The sequence below is a fragment of the Dryobates pubescens genome, chromosome 38 (genome assembly GCF_014839835.1).
Source record: "Dryobates pubescens isolate bDryPub1 chromosome 38, bDryPub1.pri, whole genome shotgun sequence".
NCBI classification, from domain to species: domain Eukaryota; kingdom Metazoa; phylum Chordata; class Aves; order Piciformes; family Picidae; genus Dryobates; species Dryobates pubescens.
This window is the reverse complement of record NC_071649.1, coordinates 3,134,690-3,150,961: the sequence shown is the minus strand read 5'-3', so window position 1 is coordinate 3,150,961 and position 16,272 is coordinate 3,134,690.

Sequence of the window (16,272 nt, the reverse complement as noted above, 5' to 3'; positions counted from 1 at the left end):
TACGGCTCTGCAGTTGATGTGTGTGGCAATAAATTCAGTGGGGCTTTGCTGGGGGATCATAAAACACAGTCTCTGTAGAGCAGTATGATTGGATCCTTATAAGCAGTGAAAAGTTCAGCTCATATCTCAAGCTCTGATTCCTTGAACTCTTTTTTCCAGAGCTGTTCTTCCCTCTCTTACTGAAAAAAAAAAAACCAAAAGGAATTATGTGGGGAGCACCCACCTACTTCAGTGCATGCTTCCATTTTTGAGAGGCATGCTGGAATTGCTCCTGCTCCCTCTCCATGCATCATTTCCCTAGTTGTACAGTCAAACACCCAATAGAAAGAACTAAACCAAGAGCTTCTCTGTTCTGATGGAAATCTTCACTCCAGCTCACAGAGGAATTGACTCCTGTAGTATTTCCAGATTTTGCCATCATCTCTCACTCATCTATAGTTTTTTGCTCAGTCAAAACTCACAGGCAAGTCAAAGGGGATTTAATAAATCAGTTCTTTTCCTGGAAGAAAAAAGTATCACTGCTTAATAAGATTCAGTATATTAGAGCATTGCAGGAAAGCTCAAGGGATTTCTTCCTGACTAAAAGTTAGTAACAGTGAAGACCTTTAAGAAAAGTGTCATGTATAGTGGAAGATGATAAATATGTCTTAAAATCCATTGCCTTGAACAGACAGACCTAAAATGCAATAAGAAAATGTTGCTGTGCGTAAGAGCATCTTGTTTTAATGCTGGACCATGAGAAATTATATTGGGGAAAAAATATGGCAGGATGGAGGGAAAACAGAATTTAATTCATCTGCCTTCCTAAACATCATTCTGTGTATGATAAATAAAAAAGTACAGGCTGCACATCTAAAGAAAAGCCTCTGAAGTCATCAGCTGACAGTGAATAAATGCTGGGTTTTCTGTTCTTCTCAGAGGAATCTGCTCTGATAACCATCTAGTAATATCTTCTAGGCTAAGGAAACAACTCTATAATAGGTGTACTGCGATGGTACCCCAGGATTTCATCCTTTGCGCTCATCTTGATGTTCTCCTTGGCTGCAGCAACATCTTCCTGCTGGTGGGCAAGACCATCTTCTCTGGCAAATGCCTTTCCATGTTCTCTCAAAGTCTGTGGCTCTGCAGGGAACAGCTCAGGCTCATTTAGGGGAGAGGTTTGAATTTCTGTCTGTGGCCAGGCTTTCTGGTGGTTCCTCAAGATCCATGCTGCTGGTTTTGTGTGCTGTTGGGAAGAGCTAAGTGCTTGTGTATGCAGCAGTTGGGATGGCTCCTGAGATATGAAAGGCATGGCTGTATCTTCTTGACTGTAGGAAGGAAGGCCACGAATAAATACCTGGCCCCTAAATCATGTAAATTGTCTGGCTCATGTCTGCAGAATTTAAAACTAGATCTTTCTGTAGCAGGTTGCTTTTGAACAGAGATGGTTTGGATGGGATGTTAGGAAAAACTTTACAATGAGGGTGGCTGAGCACTGGAACACCTCCCAGAGAGGTGGCTGAGGCTCCATCCTTGAAGTTATTCAAGGTGAGGCTCAATGGGGTTCTGGGTGACCTGATCTGATGATTGCAGGGGGAGAAGGATATTGCGACACTTGAACATATCCAGAGAAGGGCAACAAGAGTGGTGAGAGGTCTTGAGCACAAGCCCTGTGAGGAGAGGCTGAGGGAGCTGGGATTGTTTAGCCTGGAGAAGAGGAGGCTCAGGAGAGACCTTCTTGCTCTCTACAACTCCCTGAAGGGAGTCTGTAGCCAGGTGGGGGTTGGTCTCTTCTCCCAGGCAACCAGCACCAGATCAAGAGGATGCAGTCTCAAGCTGTGCCAGGGGAGGTTTAGGCTCAAGGTGAGGAGGAAGTTCTTCCCTGAAAGAGAGATTTGCCATTGGAATGTGCTGCTCAGGGAGGTGGTGGAATCACCATCCCTGGAGGTGTTCAGGAGGGGATTGGATGTGGCACTTGAAGCCGTGGATTAGTTAGTCATGAGGTGTTGGGTGGCAGGTTGGACTTGATGATCTCTGAGGTCTTTTCCAACCTTACTGATTCTATGATTCTGTGACCTTCAGAGGTGCCTTCCGACCCGGGTGATTCGATGGTTGGAGCAGTTCAGGACAGAGCCCATGAATGAGCTAGGAGTAAAGCAGTGCAGACAATGAGGAGCTAGTTCTTAAACGAGCTACTTAACCTTCTTTTCAGTACACTTGGCAGGATGGCTGAGCCCTAGGGCTGTGTCTATACTAGAGGAAAAAAAAAAAAGAGAGAGAAATAAACAGTGTTGAGTTCCAAGGTACAATCTGCTTTTTGGCTGAGGTGTCAGAATGGCCTGGCATGGTTTGATCCTGGATCAACTGTTAGTTCTCCAAAAAGATGGAGATGGTCGAGATGCCATCCTTAACAAGCAGTCTGTATGCAACTGCCTTGTTCTGAAGGTTAAGAGAGTTCTGCAGCACCAGCTTGAGCCATTTCTTGTTTGTTGAAATTATTTTACAGCACTGACTTCAGCCATCTCTTGTTTGTTGATGTGAATCCCAGTGAACAGCTCAGGGCAAATGCTATGTATGTATCTGGCATAGCTACTGGCATGCATCAAAGTATGTGAAAGTCCTCCAGCAGCAGGCCTTGCCATGCCCAGGTGCTGGCTATTTCCATCTGCTGTGGTGGCAGAGCCCTGTTTGCTTGCTCTGTTTTTAAGTGTTTGTGCAAGTATGCCTCTAGTTCACTTTGGGCAAAACCACCTGTTTAAACAGGGTAACCCAACCTTTCTGATTTTATCAACAGTGAATCAGGGAGCTGAAGGGGAGGCAATATACTGCTTTATGATCTAAGCACTTTTTGCCCCCAAACCTTCTTTTCATTTTTAGTTTTGTTTTGTTTGTTTTTCACTTTAAGATGTCACTAGACTATATGTAGTCCAACACAGTTTCCATAGCAACAAAGGCTTCAAAAGATGGAATGAGCTGTAAACAAAATAAAAATGAGTGGCAGAGACACAATATTTGATGCTGAAGTCTGAAGGTTATATGGCTCCTATGTGAGGATCCAGGTTAATAAAGGAGTGATGCTGTGGGTTCATCTCCAATTCACTCAAAGATGCTCTTTCTCATGGACCATGATATCATAGCATTTGCATTTACTGAGCCTTTTCCTCTCCGCTGCCTCTGTTTCTTTACTGCTTGAACAGACATGCTGCTCAGATCCTCAGCTGGAGCTGTTAGCTTGGGTGTCATCTTTCCATCACTGTCCCTAAAAGCAGTATGATCCAAGTGAGGGATCTGCTGGATGAAATGCTGCTGCTCATTTCTAGCTGTCCAAGTTTCGAGCCACGAGCTGCCCAGGGCAAAAGAACAGAAAAGATCTTTTACCCCTTCCCAAGGAGCAAAATAAAAATGCTCCACACTGGATTGGAAGTTTAAATGGAAATTCTATTTACAAATACACACAGAAGGCATTCAGGTGAAAGGAATACAGCTGGGCCTTTGGGAAAACAGAATAGAGTAACAGATTACAATATCCTGGGACAAACTGCCTGCCCCCCTGGGACTCTCTAGCCTCTGCAGGACCTTCCTTTGTGGTTACACCAATTAGGTCTTGGTTTCCCTTAGCCTACAACACTAGCCTACAACTGACTTACACCAGTTATGAAATAATTAGCCTGATCTCTAATCAGATGCACGCTCCTGGCTTGGTTGGGTTTTGATTATTATTTTTTCTTCTTGGTTTTCTTGGGTTTTTTTACACCAAACATCATGAAGGATCCGTTCATGTTTTGAATCTGCTGCTGACATCTCTTGTGTAGGTGTTCGTGCCTTAACTTCCCTACATTTACAGAGGGAGATGAAAGGTTTCTCCATTGTGTGCTGGCTTGGAGAGGAGGATGTTTTGAGATGAGCAGAGCTGGCAACCTTCTGTCTCGTTAAGAATACATCAAGAATGGATGCAGTTAGCAGCAATATGCCTGATGCCTAAATATTGTAACATACTGCAGCAGATTTTAAGTTCTGTGAACTCTCATACTTGTTTTGAAATATTTCAGGAGAAACGCTTAACATTTTGCTTTAAACTTGGTGCCAGAAGTATGTAAACTACGCAGCACCCTGCCTACATAGTACATGTCAGAATGTGCCTGCAAACAGTTTTTGGCTGTATGGAGTGTGATACTGTCTAAAATAAGTAGAGCATTCAAACATAATCCACTTCATGTCAGTGGCCACTTTTGAAGAACCAAAAGTATTTTCTATTTGCAGGCCTAGAACTCTTTGGGGAGTATCACAGCACACACCCCCCCCCAAGTTCTCATACCAGGAATCCAGCCTCATTTCTGAGGAAATCAACTCGGGATGGCTTGGCCCACTCTCTCTGCTGATCATTCCTACAGCCAACCCCTCAGTCAGCTTCAGAAGCTGTGGGCACTTTGAAAAGCTCCTTGGGCTCTCCAGCTGAGACCTCCCAGACGCATGCATTCGTAGCGCAGAGTTAAAATGTAATTTGTTTTGGCTAAACAGTCTCTAAATATTTTCTTCCTCCAGATGGAAGCGTTTGTGTAATTAAGCATTTGGCAACGTTGGCATAAGTAACCACGTCCCTTTTGGAATGTTTTCAAAACAAATACACGGCAATTGTGGATAGGGTGATCCAAAGTCATTGTTTTTCTGGGAAGGCATTGTTTGTTTTCTGGGCTTTTTCATTTTGTGTTGTCTTTGAGGTCTGCGCTCCTTTCCTGTGTGAAAACAAAGCAGAGTGAGGTGGCTTTGATCAGGCCTGCCACTGAGAATGACGAAGAATGCCCACGTTATCGATCTGCCCTGTAGGGACAGCAAACTCCAGCAGAAGGAAGGATCATAGTGCGTGGGGTGAGAAAGTTGTACCTGAATTTAACCTGGCTCGTTCAGTTCTGCAGTGATCACCCAGTCTAGGCCAGGAGATTGAGGTAGACTTGTTGACTTGTCACAACAGGTAGAATATATTTAGATTGTTACAGTGGGAGTGAGACACAACTGTTGGCAGGCTTTTCTCGTACCCCCAAGGGCTAGCTTTTCATGGCATTGGTATAAAGGGCAGCAGAAGTGTGGGACACCTCCAAGCTGTATTACTGCAGCAAAAAGAGTGCTGTGAAGACCTGAATCCAACTTTCTATTGCTGAAACTTTAACAAAGTTTATATAGATAGGTCTTTAGCAAAGTTAGAGTCAGATTTTCATAGTGTATGTGTGTTCAGAGTGTTTAGCTTGCATCTGGAAAAGCAGTCGCTTTGCCACCTGATGACCCTTCCCCAGCAGAGAGAGGGAACAGGGAACCCACAGGTTGACAAGAAAACAGATTTAATGAATTAGCCAAACTGATGCCAATGTCACCACAAAGTAGTAAAAGCTAGACTCAACTCAGCAAAGGCATGGCAGTCACAATAAATGGGAAAGCAGTCCTCAAGAGCAGGGGAAAGAAGAGGAGCAGGGTCAGGAGGAGCCCAAACACTCCTCAGCAAACTGCTGCTTTATACTGAGTGTGACTCTTATGGTCAGGGATACCTCTGTGAGCCAACTCAGGTTGGCTGCCCTGGCTGACTCAAAACTTCTAATGGCCTGCAGCAAAGCAAGGACTCCTAGATGCTAAGTGAAAGAACAGTTAGGAACCAAGTACCTTCCAGGTTTAACCAACTCTGCAGCATAAGTTGTTGACACTAGATGTCTAGCATATGTCAGCCCACAGTAGCCAGAGCCAGCCATTTCCTATGTTTCCTAAAATAAGAAACCTGTACAACATCAAGGCCTTCTGTGTAATGACTGCTGGCACCTTGCCATTTCCAAATGACTATTACTGCAATTTAGTTATTACATTATTTTGAATGTATTCTGAGGTAGGCAGTCTGGTTAGGGTAGAGTTTTACATGTCTTACGGAGCAGAATCCACACTGGATTTAAGTCTGGTTTTGTAGGAAGGTGGGAAAGGCAGGAGTACAGTTGTCATCATAAAAAGCAGGAAGGAGAAATTTGATAACAGAATTTGACAGGCTGCTCAGCTTCCAATGGTTTAAAATGCTGGTGGTTTCTCTTAGGGATGATTTTCACCATCTCTTGATGGGGAATGCTTAGGTTTTCTTTGAGGAAAAGATTTCTCTGGGGTTTTTGTCCTTTGTCTGAATAGAGCCCGGATTCCTGATGTCCAGTTTTGATTGAAAAGCTCATTTTTGATTGACAGCACTCACTAGTCCTGAATGTTTTACAAAGTAGTGCCACTGATGATAGCTGCTTTTCAACTTACATGCAAACTCAGTCACCTCACTGCCTAGCAAGCCTCCATTGGATTCAAAGGCCTCCCACCTGCCCTCACAGAAAGGTGAGCTTCAGGGACATGTACAGAAGCTCAGCCTGTTTAATCTGACTCTATAAACATTAAAGCCTCTGTGTGTTTAGTGTTTTACTCCAGCTTTGAGGGCTGTGGGTTTATTCTGCCTTAACCTGAACCATCTCTGAAGTTACATGAGACTGCAGTCTTTTAGGTTCAAAAAAGATTAAATAGATTTTCCTTTGATTATTCTTGTTCCAGAGTCATCTCTGTATTGAGCCCTAGGTAAATAGAGAGGGAGGAAAGGAAGCAATAAACCAGTGATTGCTGTGTCTTTTGACCCAAAGAGTCAAATAACTGATCCCAGGCAAGTTTGACTTGAGCTCCTCGGACAAAGATGGTTAGAAAAACTGAAGATTGAAAGACAGTCTGCAAAGCTTTTCAGCCTGATTTTCCATCCTAATTAACTCACTGCTGAAGTCACATAAGCCTCACAAGCCTCACATAAAATGGTAAAAGAGTAAATGAGAACCTGTGGCTTTGAACTTGGTGCAGGAGTCCTTATAGTTGGAAAACTGGAGAAACTAGTTTAGTTTTGGCCAACTCTGTTGTAATTTGCCCCCATAACTGCAATCATTTTTTTGGTGAGGATTGCTGCCTGTACAACTCTCTGTTGAGGACAGAAAGGCAGCCGTGGACATCCTTTTTAGTTACTTTCTCCTTCTGCCCAGAGGTTTCATTTTGTGGGAGGAGAGCATTGAGGCAACTGCACGGTGCGTCTGGCACAAATCATAGCCTCTTTGACACCGAGTTTGATATCTGTAGTATAAAAGCCATTTGCAGGATATAATGGCACTTTCTGCATTTCTAGTTAGTGGAAACAATTAACTTCATCTCTCTGAATGCTATCATTAGCTGAATCTCATTTTAAAGGCCTAAATATTGTGAATATTTGCAGGGTATATTTACAGATCAACCATTAACTTCCGTGCTCCTGTCTGCTTGGGGAAAGAAAGCAAATGCAAGACATCCCATTATGCCATCCTAGAGTGAAATAAAGACTGTGCCAAATCTTTGATGCATTGTGTAGCATGAGAAGTATTTTTCCTTGACAGTTAAAATCTCCATGGGCTCTCTGAATGCCAGGGAGCATTGCCTTGCTGTTAGCACACACACTACAGCTCTCAGAAATAAACACATCACTTGATAGAACAAACCACAGCAAAAAGATTTCTTTTGTTCTTTCTGCCTCTTCTGGATAGCCTTTGACACTGTACAAAGTTCTCATCATGGTGTTCTGGTGGATTACTTGCCTCTGAGATCCCCTCATCCCTGCACATTCATGGGGAAGGCAGGTGTTATGTGCGTCCTGTTGTTTGAGAGCTGATACTTCAACTCGAGTTGCTTAAACATTTTCTTCTGCAAGAGGGAATCTGTAAGTGACTAAAACTGGTTTAATTTGCACTGTTTAGTGGGAGCTGCACAGCCATGGGGTACTGCACCAAGGATCTTGTTCAATGTAGTCTCAGGGGATGATTCAGCGGGGCAAGTGAGGTCCTTGCACTTCAGAGTTCTCCTTGCTGTCTTCCTCCAAGAATATTTTCCATGCTTGTGTTTGTGATTGCCTAACTTACAAGACCTGCCTGTAGCACCTCTGTCTTCAAAATAAAGGATATTTTATAATTCTCCAAATTATAGTGCATCCAGTTCCTCATCCCTCTCCCGTTAATCAGGTCCATGAGTACCTTGGCAGGGCTTCTTACCAGGTTCCCTGCCTCAATTCCGCTTTCTGGCATCAAGTGATTCTGTTTGGAGATGATGCACCAAAAGGGTTTTTAGTGCTGCCCTGCTCAAATCACTTTTTTACTCCTACATTCGGGCCAATTCTTTAACTCTGTCCCTAAACTCATCCTGCCCCCACATGCATTTCATAAGCAGACTACAGACCTTGTGATTCTCTCTTGTCTGTTTTTTCTTTAATTAATTTTTATTTGGAAGGCTGTAACAGGAGTTTGGCAGTTGGAGATAATTCTTAAATACCCTTGTGTCACACTAAGCAGCTGGCACTTGTTTTGTAATCTGTGTTGATTTTATTACATGTATTTCCAAGAAGATCATATTGTGGCAATCAAATGGTGCCATCTCTCTTTTTTTTTTTTTAAATCTATTTTAATTCTTTTCTAGTTTCTAGAACTGAATGCAATTGAGACACGAATGTGGAGGAAGGAGATTGCTTGAATGTCTTGATGAGCAAGCCCTTAGGCAGCATTTGGGGAGAAAGATTGGTTGTTGCTCTCCTGAGGTCTGGTCCTAAATTTTAGTTGCCTTAGAGCTACCTTTTGGAAAGTTCCCATCCAGGCCAGAAGGGCAAAAATGCAGACCCTGAGTTTTGTTCAGGGCTCATTTCTGTTGTGGTTATGGGTTACACTCCTTTGAGTATCATAGAATGGTTTGAAGAAGTTTCCCTTCTCAGCTCTTTGACATTGGTTTTGCTGTTGTTAGGCTTTTTCTGAGGCTCCTCAGTCTTTTTTGTGCCCTTTAGTGATCATATATGGCATTTTTTGCCTTGGAAGCGTGAAATGTTCAGGCTGGTGTTGCATTTGTTATCCATGGTTTGTCTAGGGAATCAAACTGTGAGAGCATAAAGCTGAGAATGAATCAATTCTGTGACCTTCCCAATTCTGTGACCTTCCCTCTTATTCCCTGGACATTTACTTTGTGAAATGCTAAGCAGTTTGGGGGCAAGAAGCATAGCATGTTCAAGTGCAAAGTCTGAGACTTTTCATATTTTATATCATCTAATAAATAAATCTCAGAAAGAAAGGCTTGATCCTCAGGAATCTGTCGCGTGTCAGGTTGTAAACCTCGCACAAACTTCACGTAGCTTGTAGAAAATAATGCACTAGAGTGACTCAGGTGTGCTTCATTGATTCAGATACCTGTGTCAGCTGCATTCCACAGTGAACATAAGGGTCCTGGATCAAAAATAAAGTTAGCTTCTCTGTAAATTTGCAGACCCATTTTGGCCTTAGGTACTTCCTTTTGACTGTCTCCCATTTGAATACTTTGGAAGCTGGAGGAATGCGTTAGTGAAATTGTGTGTCCTGGGCTGTATTTGCCAAGCTGAGTTCTTAAATTAAACTTCTCCATTTGTACTTGCATGTTTCTTACTTAAAGACCTTGCCACACAGAGATGCTGATGATTCTCTTTCTCCTGTTTTAGTTCTTCAGCTTGTTGGGTCATTGAAGCTGTGATGTTAAACTTAACCAGAAAGATCGGGCCGGGAACTAGCAGCAGGGCTGTACATCAGCCCCAAATCCTCCAAAACTATCGTGATGTTCTCAGTGTCTCCCACGAGCAGAATTGCATTTATGGCCTTGTCTGAGGTTCAAGCTGTGAGGCTACAAATGTTTCTGTTCAGATCTCCCCAGGCTTGCCTGTGAATGTCATCTTCCTCTCCGCAGAGATTCAGTCCACTGCAGTGTTATCTAGCCTGAAGAAGGCTGTTGCCTGGCAGAATGGAATAGCCCCATCTAAACCAATATTGTCAATTGCTTCCTTTTCAGGGAGCCATCTGAAGACAGTTACCACCACTTTTCTCCTGCTCCAATTCCTTTCTATTTTATCTTGCTTCATTCCCTTGCTTTCCTACAAGATACTGTGGAGAGGCAATGCTGCAGCGATTGATTTCTTTTTGCTCATGTTAACGACCCTGTTCCTTCCTCAGGTGACTCCGTATTAGTCTCTAATCAAATGTCACAGCCTGCAAGCATACAGACTCTGTTCTTTGCCGGGAAGCAGTAATTGGCAATGAGGTAGCAGTAATAGACCCTGGGGAGAAATTGGTCTTAAAACCAAAAATGCCACGCTCCCCTCCCATGGTAAGAACAACTGGAGTACATGTGTGCAACTGGATATAGCCTTTCCTTACAGCAGCCATCCCATTTATAATCCTCTTTTGGCTATAATGCTACAGTAGCTTGGGTTGCAATGTTCCATTTTTAGTACTTATCACATAGCAGCTGACAGCTGGGCTCTGACGGAACAAAACAGCCACCGCTGCAGCCGTGGCTCAGATGACAGGGAGATACTGACCATAATGTATGACCCTGAGCAGTGTCTAGTAGCCAGAGTAAAAAATCAGTCTGACATCTCAAAAGACTAAATGCAGCAGAATGGCTGTTAAAATGGGCTGTAACAAGTGAAGCATGCCACAGAACCAGGAAAAGAGAAAATGTATTTGCTCTGGGGCAGGCTTAATTACCTGGGTTGCAGATCACTGCTGGGGTTCAGGAGGGAGCGTCACAAAGCTGAGGGAGTACTGCAAAATGGAGTGCTCAGATTGTCTCTCTTTGGGAGTTACTGTCTGGGTAGCTCCATCAGCCTTATCCCAGGACAGATAATGACCACTACACACAGTCTCATATTCCATATTTGACAAGGGTGCTCCTTAATGTTATTTTATCATGAGTAATAGCTTGGGTTGCACCAGAACAAGAGGACACAGTCTTAAGCTGTGCCAGGGGAAGTTTAGGCTGGAGGCGAGGAGAAAGTTCTTCCCAGCAAGAGTAATTGGCCATTGGAATGTGCTGCCCAGGGAGGTGGTGGAGTCACCATCCCTGAAGATGTTCAAAAGAGGATTGGATGTGGCACCTGGAGCCATGGTTTAGTTGTCAGGAGGTGTTAGGTATTAGGTAATAGGTTGGACTTGATGATCTCTGAGGTCTTTCCCAACCTGGTTGATTTTATTGTTCTATCATTCTATGATTCGTTTTGAGAGCACCAATATGTGGTTTTGCTTATCAGAAGTGATGCAAGTGTAAGCTCTCTCCTTAAGGATGATTTCCTTTATTCCTCTTCAGTGTTACCCACTCAGTTAAGGAGACTAAACCAATGTGGCTGGCCATTCTTACTAAAACAAAAAGGTGAAATCATTAGGACAGAGAAATTCTTGAACAATTCAAATAGGAGAGATTCTCTCTGAATCAAAGCAGAGAAGAATCTAAATCTCCTACACTACAGGTGTACCTCCTAAATCCAAAACTGATGGTCTAGCACATTATATACTCAAATAAGTTTTACCAGCCCATAGTGAAAGGAAGATTACAGTCTATTGTCCATGATGGGGGATTGCACTTAACCCTCCCTGCTTTTGGTGGGTCTGAGCCTTCAAGCACCATCTCTGTGGGAACTGCACACCTACAGGGAGGGCTGATGTTATTGTGAGTAGATGTCATTCACTTGATTTCTGTAAGAAAGAAGTATTGCACAGCTGCAGCTCCAGACAGCTGCAGTGGACCATGGAGAGAAAAATCCTTTCTCTGGAATCAAATTCCACTAGAACCTACTTTAGAAAGCCCCGTGGAACTGAGGCCACATTATCAGTGTTAGCATGTTTTGGATCAATCTTTTAATTCCTTGGTGTGTCCCTCAAATCAGAATTTCTAATGGATTGAAGTTGTGCTGAACTCAGAATTTGTCAGTGTTTGGTTGGTTGTTGTTTTTTTTTTATATGTAAATAGATGTGAGATGTTCATCCCTGGAAGCTTTAGCCAGCTGTCTTCCAATGCAGGCACTTCCTCTAAAGTACAGCTAGAGGATGCAAATCTGGTGACTGAGAAAGGGACAGCTTAAAACGTGTGTTCTTACTTTTATAAGGCAGCAGAATTCTTCACAGGCCAACTTCATGCACAAGTACAGTATCAGTCACCAGATTAAGGCACTCAAGATGGGATTTGTTTTTCCTCTCTGTTTTTGTTGGAGTTTTTCATACTGCTTCGTAACCCTCCCTTGGACTCTATCCAGCAGATCCCTGTCCCTCTTGAACTGGGGAGCCCAGAACTGGACGCAGTATTCCAGGTGGATCCTCACTAGGGCAGAGTAGAGAGGGAGGAGGTCCTCCCTTGATCTGTTGAATGTCAGTTGCTACTTAAAACCTTTTTATATTTCCCATTTGGGTTTCAAGGAATTCGTTATTACAAATGCTGTAATAATTCTAATAGCATTGTGATTGTAGTGTGAGCAGCAGCAGCTGCAGTCAGGGTACCTCCGCAATAGGTTGTGAGTGACTCGGCTGCTGCATCAGCAGGCTGCAGATGATCAGCTGCTGGCACTTACTTACAATCACGCTCACCAAATGCCCTGTCTCTTTGGAGGCGGAGGTGTCACAGTTTACACAGACTGAATCGCCTACAAATCATCAGGGGATGCTCTTGCCGGGGAGGGGGGGCTAGGAACAAACATACATACATAGGCATACCAGGCAGTCAGCAGTGTTTTGCCCTCTGCGTTCTTGCCCTGTGATGCAGGCTGTTGCCGACCGATGCACGAAAGCAGATGTTACCCGACCCAAAGACAAAACACTTTCACCTTTTGCTGTGCGCAGCAGAGGCTTCCGCAGCGCTGCGTGCAGGCTGCGCCGGTACCAGCAGGCGGGGCGGTTACTGTACGCTTCCAGCCCGGGACCAGCGCATCGCCCAGCCAGGCTGGTTCCCCTGCAGAGCTCCCAGGCTTATTTTTCATTAGGAATCAGCTTTTTGTGGTTAATGCTATTATTGGCTATTGCCTGGCTTAATTCAGTGATCACTGCTGATGGATGAGTGCTCGAGGCAGTGCTTTTCAGGGCAGCATCCCAAGGGCTGCAACCTGACTGTGTTTTGTGAAACAACGCAGAGGAATGAGCCATAGCAATAGCAATGGAAAAACCTCTTCATTTCTGATTAGTCAGCCAGGTAACGTTCACAGCAAGCTCCCCACCCTTATTCTTGGTTACAAGCTTGGGATATGTACCAGATTCAAAGCTTTAGCAGTGAGATTTCAGTGTGAAGGCACAGATTCTAGATAAACTCTGGTGATGACATTTTGTACACAGAGTAGTCCTTTATTTGGCCTTGCAAAACAAATTACACAAACACACACTTTTTTTTCCTCCTTCTTCTTCTTCTCTTTTTTTCCCCACCTCCCAGTTAGGTCATATACTAAGAACCTGAGGTTCTATATAGAATCATAGAATTGTCAGGGTTGGAAGGGACCTCAAGGATCAGCCAGTTCCAACCCCCCTGCCATGGGCAGGAACACCTCACACTACAGCAGGTTGCTTACAGCCACATCCAGCCTGGCCTTCAAAACCTTCAGGGATGAGGCTTCCACCACCTCCCTGGGCAACCCGTGCCAGTGTCTCACCAACCTCATGGGGAACAACTTCTTCCTAACATCCAATCTGAATCTACCCATTTCTAGTTCTGCTCCATTCCCCCCTGTCCTATCACTCCCTGACACCTTCAAAAGTCCCTTCCCCAGCTTTCTTGTAGGCTCCCATCAGTTACTGAAAGGCCACAATAAGAAGCTCAAAGTTCAACAGGATCCTGTAGGAAGCACAAATGAAAACTGTATCTACTGCTGAGGAAAAATGATTCTATAACCCAGTTTAGCTTTTGAGTCTGCAGACTTAGTTTCAGACTTGAGGAAGTGCTTGAGTACTTTCCAGCTTTAAAAGAAGGCATTGTCTTGTACTGCTTGTTTCTCCTGTGTCTTTGGACCATGAAAGCCACAGCAAAATTCAATTTGTATAATCTTGTATGGAATAATTAGTTTATTTTAATCTCTGTTCAGAGGAGGGTAATATATAGCTCTACCAAGAATGTCAGAATCTCTTTGGAAAGCAGTGTCATCTCTGGATGATGGTGTGCAAAGGGCTGGAGAGTACTTTTGTCTCACGATGTGATCAAAACCAAGACTCTGTTACCAATCTAAACCATGGAAAAAACTTTCTACTAAAGCCTCAGATGGTCATGGTCTAGGATTAATGTTCTCTACAAAAACAGTACAAAAATCTGCTTAAAACCATGATACTGCTTAAAACCATGATACAGCTTAAACTGCTAAGCACCTTTGAGTGAAAGCAGTGCTGTGTGATGGGGATAAAGAACTGGCAATCAATTTACCATACAAAGTGGGGTTTTGCCATTCATTTCATTGGAAGGCACACAGTTGTCATAGAAACAGTAAAATAAATCCATTTGTTGGGGCTGGATAATGTGCTTCCTTTGAAAATGGAAATGAAAGTTCACCAGAGATTTTTGTCAAGCGTGTATGTCCCAGTAGTTTGGGGTAATGTGCTTCTGGTTGTGTTGGTTTCATTTGAATGCCTAATCCTTCCCCTGCTGGTTGGACTTTGACACCTCCTCTGATTTCATATTGCAAATGTAATGTATTTCAGCTCGTAAACATTTCAGACCATATCTTCCATCCTACCTCCCCACATAGAAGCTTTTGAAAATTTCCCTGGAAACAACCATGCCAGACCTCAGGCATCTTGGACCCCACAGAGGTGTCGTGTCTCAGGATTCATTTTCCTGCTGTATTCTTGTCTCCTTTATTAGAGCCACGGTGCAAATGGAAGGCATGGGCTGCTTCTCATCCTCTGTTTAAAGGCTGCATAAACTGCTGTTTCAAGTATCACAGTCTTTGGCTCTGTCTCCCATGATGCATGGAAAGGACATAAAAGTGCAAACTGCATAGAATCACAGAATTGTTAGGGTTGGAAGGGACCTCAAGGATCATCTAGTTCCAACCCCCCTGCCATGGGCAGGGACACCTCACACTACAGCAGGTTGCTCACAGCCACATCCAGCCTGGCTGCAAAAACCTCCAGGGATGAGGCTTCCATCACCTCCCTGGGCAACCTGTGTCAGTGTCTCACCACCCTCATGGGGAACAACTTCTTCCTAACATCCAATCTGAATCTACCCACTGCTAGTTTTGTTCCATTCCCCCCAGTCCTATAACTCCCTGACATCCTTAAAAAGTGCCTCCCCAGCTTTCTTGTAGCCCCCTTCAGATACTGGAAGGCCACAAGAAGTTCTCCTTGGAGCCTTCTCTTCTCCAGACTGAACAACCCTGACTCTCTTGGTCTGTCTCCATAGGAGAGGAGCTGCAGCCCTCTGAACTGCACAGCTTACTCTAACAAAAGCTGAGAGTGAGTCTGAAATCTGGGTTTGGAAGTTAATTTTTTTTTCTAGCCTCTGGAGAAGCAGAGTCACTGCAGTGGTAGCAGTAGTGTATACACCTCCACTCTGTCCCAAAACCATCCTGGTTTGCAGTACCACAGTTATAGGCTGATGTACTTTGCATTTTGACCAAGTTCTGTACTTGCCTTGTGAGACTGCTACTGGTCCTCAGCCCAGCTCTGCAAAGCAAATGAGACCTTCCTCAACTAAGCCAGTTCAGGCCCCTCAGAGCACCTCAAAAGACATTTCAGCCAGCACATGCTGTGTTCACACATTGTCACTGTAAATCACTTCATGAAATACTTCAGGTAGTTTCTGAGGAAAGAGTAATGTGAGAGTGGCACCCTAAGAACAAAAAGAAAGAAAACACCAGAAAAGGTCATTTTTAAAAAGGACAATTGAGCATGACACATAGTTCTGGAAACAGGGCTGAACAGGGATACAATACATAAATGTCTGCATCTCCTTTTCTGAGCTGAAGTAGAATCCAAGAAGCAGCTGCACCATAGCCCACAGCATGCCCTTCAGGTTCACTGAGCTCCTGTGACCTCCAGTCTTCTCATTGATCATGGCTGATCCATCAACACGTGGCACCATGCACCAGTACACTTCTACCACGGTGTGTTTGACAAGGAAGCATTTGCAGGATGTCTCATTCTACCTTCCACAAGTTTCAAGCACTGGAGAAGAACCAAATGAAGAATTTCAGAGCACGTAGCCGTTTTAGAACATGGGGTTATGTTTCCCCACGCTTGAATTCAGACAAAACTTTTGTTCTTCCTTGCTGAAAAGTCAAAGCTAAGTCTGTAGATGCCTTTGAAAAATCAAAGTGCTGGCTCCAGCCTGTGTGCATGCTGCATGGATGAATCCTGGGAGAAAAACCTTACCTGACTGAATAAGTGAGTTTGAAATGGTGAATTTAGGGCCACTTATAAGACATTGAAGGCAAAGCATTTGAAAGAGGTCTTGAAAAGAGAGCTTCTGAGTGAA